Raw genomic sequence first — 6423 nt, forward strand, 5'->3', positions numbered from 1 at the left:
TTTTAAAACAAAATTTAGCGCGAACCAATCAATGACCTACCGAGTGTACCTAGGTTTGAATAAGAATCGTAAGAATCGTAATAGAAACCTGTTTATTGATTACGGGATACAGCTGTGGAATTCTCCGCAAGGCATGACACGTACCGTTATGGTGTGGGATACGCTTGTGTTATCTGTGCTTTCTTCAACTTGTGACTTGAGTACCTTCAAGGCAAGCGTGAATAGGATTATTTTTCCCACAATTTTTGATACACTTCCCTAATTTTACCCCGTTTTTGGTTTTGTTAGCACTGACTCACTTTACTCACTTACATTCATATTTCGATCTTCAAATCCTTACTAATACTATAAATGCAAAAGTCTATTTGATAGTTCTTCCTTCACGCACAAACTAAGTAATCAATCTAGTAATCAATCATTATTACTGGCATGGAATTAGTTGAAAACCGGAGTATTAATTTACTGTGAGATGGTGATAACAAAAAAAAATTACCCGGCTGAGTTTGCTGTGGGCTCTTCTTAGACCAGGGTGCGTTTGGAATCCTCGTAGCTTTAGGTTTAAGTTGGCGAACGTTAAATAAATTGTAAGGGGATGGTGATATCTTATCACCATCCCCTTACAATTTATTTATTTATTTAAACAACTTTATTGCATAATAAAGGAAACACACACAGGAACACTTACATTAACATAAATTATATGCAAAAATTATATACAAATATATGTATGAACGCTTCATAAGTGCCTGTGATAGGCCTATATGAATGAGGAAATTTTGAATTTGAAGGTAACATTGGCTACTTTTTATTCCAGAAAAACAAACACTCCCCACGGGATTTTTTTGAAAACCCGTTATTAAAGAGGACGAAAACGCGGGCAAAAGTAGTTCATAAGCATAACAAACTTCAAACCATCATAACCTAACACATATATCAGGCAAGCTGAACAGTTAAAATGGCATTACGGTATGAGGCCTGTAGATTCTCTTTCCCCCTGAAATGTAGTCCAGTACAAGTATCTCAGTCAAGGAGCCTTTGTTCAAAATTTTCGGCAAACCACTTAGATTTTAATTAAATTTTCAACATCACTCCTCGGATTACTGTGAACTATAAACGAGTCTACTACTTAAAGTAATACTTTTAGTTTCGAATTTACATTAAATTTCGTGCTTCTATTTAACGACAACTTCTACTCTAGATATTATAAACTTTTCCAATATTTTATGTCAATAAACACCAGACGTATTCTGTAAATAAAACGGACAACTTCGCTTTCAGCGCTGACGCAGCGTTGAATTGGAATGTGTTTAATGTGGCTTCGAATTACGAATTTCATTTTATTTATTGCATATTTTCTTAAATTTTATGATATGATAATCAGTAGCTTTCCAAACATTTTAAAAGCTCACCTTCGTCACCAGCAGAAGGTGTCACTGGCCTCTCTAAGTTATAAACGAGTGTATTTCAAAAAAATACTTTTGGTTATAAACTTTTGTATCATTCGTGCTTTTTTGTATTTCCGTTTCGATACTCCAGGTAAATTAAAACTTTAAATTAATTTTTTTCATTCTAACTGCCAGCGAGTATAATCCTGATAGTATAACAAATAACCTGGCTGGCGTAATGAGATTTTTGTCTTGTCTTGAACAAATAGATCAGGTTATGAGAAAACACAAAAATAGATACTGTATGGAGATTCAAATAGTGTAAAGCATCAAGGCTTATTTAAATTTATTTATTACTATGGGAACCGGCAGAAGTCGTCTTGCCCGGGAAAGCAGCGCTACCTACCAGGTCAAATTTTATTTTCAATTCATCCAGGAACCTATTGAAATACACACACAAAATCGATCCAGTTGCGTAAGAGGAATCGGGTGACAAACACACAGAATATTGCTGTCGTTTTGAGTATTTTTCTCACCGTTTAAACCTTTCCTTGACTTCCACGAATATTTCATGACCTATATTAGCCAAATCGGTCCAGCCGTTCTCGAGTTCTAGTGAGACTAACGAACAGTATTTCATTTTTATATATTTAGATGATATTTATAAATGTATTTACTATCGAGTTCTGTGTATTTATTTTACTCTTACGGTTAAGTTTTTAATGTTACGAAAGTAAACTCAACGACGAGTACGGGGATTCAAATAATAGCACAAGCTATTATTCTAAGCTGTCACCTTTGTTACTAAAAGTTTGACTAACAAATAACATTGGACACCGATTCATCTTTTAGATAAAATCGGAACATATTTCCTTTATTTACGTAACTTCCCACTTCATACATGTATGGGTGTGTGTGTGCGCGCGCGAGTGTGTGTGTGTGTGTGTGTGTGTGTGTGTGTGTGTAGGTGCGTGCGCGCCCGCGTGTTTGTGTGGGTGGGTGTATGTGTCTATCCGTGGCATAGCACCGTAACGCCTATTTTGATTTTGTTTCTTCCGTTTTACACGTGAATTTCTTACGAGTCTTCTGTGGTCACAAAACGACAGTTTACATATTTTTACACAACTCCCTCAATATGGGTATCAAATAAAAGAGCTATTGAACTACTATAAACTAAGATAAATTTCAAATCCAAGATGGCCGCAACCACAAAATGGTGACTAATTTTTTTGGTTCACAACTCCCAAAAGGGCTTACTAGTGGAATAATGAACATGATATCGAAAGTCAGTGGTTTTTAAAATTTAAAATTGATATGTTATATGTTGAATTCGGAGCTCTAAATTTTTAGAGTTTGCCATATAATGTAATGAATGATTTACAGTGAATCTTTAACATTTAACGATATATTAAACCGAAGCCCTCCACGTTAGACCGAATTTTATTAATTTCAGCACCATGTTAATAACATCATCCGAATCAGTGCCTTAGTGATTTTCTATTAATGGAGGTACTTAGTGGAAACTTTTTACCCTATGTTAATATTTTAAATGAAATAAAACATTTGGCTTCTATAATGAATTTAAAATAAACGAATGAGGTCTTATTTAAATTACTCTGCTATTTCATTATCATGAACATACGTCAAGGGTTTCGGAGGGATGGGCATCGTCAGCATTGGTCTGCAACCCGTCTAGGAGAAGGAAGACTCGAAAATTAAACCCGGAATGGTTACTCCGTTAGGCGCGGATGGCTCCAACCTGTCTAAACGGCAGTCTCCTGCAGCCGACCAACCACATGTAACGACTTATCGTTGCTGTGGGTCAAACCAGCTAGGCCGAGAGGGTGGTGTAGGTCCTGTGCAACCCTACCTCCTCCCAGGCGATGCACTGTCTGTGGAGAGGACACTTCACACGTGAGAGCATCATATCAACCCAATACCACTACATGAATGTAATGATTTCTTTAATTTCGTAATTATTTTGTAAATATTAATATGGTGTATTGACTTAAAACGGAAATAATTTTGTATAATTTTAGTCAAGTCAGTTAACCGCCAATTCCTAGCTCTCTTCCGATTGGTCAACGCGAGTTGGCGCGGCGGTGGGATTGCTGGGAAAGTCGTCAACGGGGGGGAAAGAAAAAGATAGGGCATTCTGAAAGCGGTTTGGCGGAGGAAGGTTGTCCGATATATATAAGTGTTTAAAGTAATCTAGTAATACATAATAATGAAATAACAAAGTAACTACTTTGTTCGTGAGCTGGTTTAATTTAATCACATGACAAACAAACAAACGCTCCTCCCGCGTCCATACAATTCAAGTAAGGGTATTGTTGTGTATTTAAGTTCGGCTCTCGGTCGGCAAGTAGCTCGCCCAGTGGCACCGAAAGAAATCGAAAAGCCGGAAACAGGGCTCGCGATCAGCTGGCATTGTTTTCAAAAAAGAAAATGTATAAGTTATGGTAATAATCAAAGAAAGTAAGTAGGGATTGTTTGTTTAAGCGGATTTTTGTGAATTTAAGTTAATTTAGTAAATTAATATGTAGGTACACCAAAAACGCTTACGAATAAACAGTGACAATCAAACAGCTGTTCGTTTCATTGCAGGTATTACATTAAGTTTAATACAGCAAATTCATAAGACATTTAATAATAAAAATAAAATATAAACATCATGTGGAGGAGTGGAGCTATTATTTTTCCAGTTTTCCTCATTTCCCGGCGCTTTATTTATTTCGCGATCGTTCTCGGCTGAGGCGGGAAATCGCTAAAATTGCTTTATCTAGAGTTCGTCGCCTTTCAAGTACACCTACATTGTTATCAGACATCGGGGTTTATTCTATTCAACTCGACTTGCTGCTACCTTTTAAGCGCTTTAAATCCCTACTTTTATATCTATAGAAATAAACGAAAAGTAAAAAAAAATTACATGTTTATCAGTGGCGTGCACAGGGTTTTTGACCAGGGTATGCATAAAATGGAAATATTCCCCTCCAATCCGAGCTATATAAAATAATTTGGGTATGCAGTGCTTTTGTGCATGTATGAAGTCCACGCTACTGCTGTTTATATGGCACAAGCCACCCTGAGCCACGTGCCTCGGAGAGCACGTTAAGCGTCGTTCTCGGTTATTATCAGTGTACTTATAACTGGAGCATCCTCAGAGATGTTGACTTTACAATGAATATTTTTTGAAAGACATGAATATTGTACACTTGATTCATTGTACAGTCAATATCTCCTGAGGATGCTCCGGTTTTGGAGCGAAACCCAGATCTGTTTGTCGTGGAGTATAAGGATTGAAGAAATTATAAATTACACCATTCAGATTCTCCTGCTTTTCGCGGTGTAGGTATAGCAAATTAAGCTTAATTTTCATATCAATAAGTGAGCTATCCTACCTAATAACGTGGAAAAGTCTCATATCCAAACACTAAACTCTTTCAGACGTGTTCCTTGTATATTCTGTGAAGTGTCGCTTTGTTTATAAGATTAGCTACTCTGATGAAGCGGCGAGAAACTACTGGAATAACTGCGAAAGTATTTTTGTTTGGATGTTGGTCCTTCTTTCACATGCCAACCGAGCAGCAACGAGTTGATCTGAGGTGGGTCTCGTAGTATTTGGTGACTCTGAAAGTCACTTATATATGTCAATTGGTCTTTTAAAAATATTACCCAGATAGGGGAATTTCTACGTTTTGTATAAGTATAAGACTTTTAAAGGATTATTAAAACGGTTCGATTTGCTGGTGCCAAAACCGTTTAACTCACCTCGTGTTGGTAGTATAGGTAACTGATAACCGATGCTCATTACCTTATTAAATTTTTTTGACTAGGTTATATATCCTAAATATATATAAAAAAAATACTTAGTTCACAAAACTGACGATCATCTGTTTACCCTAATGTAAACTATAGGAATATTTGTCATGACGTGTATCCAATTGTGCCTCCTCGATGCGAACGTAGCATGCAAATACGCTGGGTGGGTACATACGGCTGCCGTAAACAGCTAAAAAGTTAAATACTTACAACAGAAAATAAAAATAAAAATACTTAAACAATTAACTATTTCTTAACTTAAGCTTCACACTAGGTATGATATCTTCACTTTTACGAAAGCTATTTGCAAATATATATGATAAGGTTTTAATTCATTATAATTTTTTGCTTGTTACCTGATAAGTGTTTTTTTTGTTTCAGGTATGTGGTGATCGCCAAATCGGTTAGGTATCACCATTTATTATTCTAAATATCAATATCGTAGGTATGTAGTGAAGTTTTAATGTAAGTAGCCTTGCCTTGACTAGAAGAAGAAAGCAGATGTTAGTTTTTCTTAGAAGGTTTTGTTTGCACAATGATTTTTAGAAGAAATACCGCTAGAAAAGTGTTGCCAATTCGATTCCGACGCCACTGTTGAACACTGTTCTTTCGGTCTTGGCGTTTAGTTCTGCAACCCTCCTGACGTTGTCTGATCGCCTAGTACGTAGTTAAATAAAAATGACCGAATAACGATGCAAAATTGCGATTACCAAAACTTAAAAGCACAAGGTCCATCTCTTTTGTGAGCTATTCGCTCCATGCTTTTTTACTTTAGCCTTGCAACTCATTTAGTATCAACTTTGTATTATTAAGAAATCCCATTATATAAAAGTTCATCATTTATAACACATTGATTAATCTCGTAGACCACGCAGATAATACTTTGGTCTCGCCAGTCATATGACATTCTTTTAATCGAATTATTGTAAAATCGTCGATAGCGGATTGGGTAGGAGCTCGACTTTACGCACCTCTAACTTTCCTATGTTATGTGCGTTTTAACTAATTAAAATATCATTTGCATCAACGGTGAAGGAAAACATCGTTAGGAAACCTGCATGCTTGAGAGCTACATAATGTTCTCTAAGGTGTGTGGAGTCCACCAATCCGCACAGCGTGGTGGACTACGGCCTTAACCTCATCTCATGGTGGGAGGAGACCCGTGCTCTGTAGTGATGTGATGTGATGACGATGATGATGATTGTAAAATAAGATT

The sequence above is a fragment of the Pararge aegeria genome, chromosome 3 (genome assembly GCF_905163445.1).
Source record: "Pararge aegeria chromosome 3, ilParAegt1.1, whole genome shotgun sequence".
Taxonomy (NCBI): Eukaryota; Metazoa; Arthropoda; class Insecta; order Lepidoptera; family Nymphalidae; genus Pararge; species Pararge aegeria.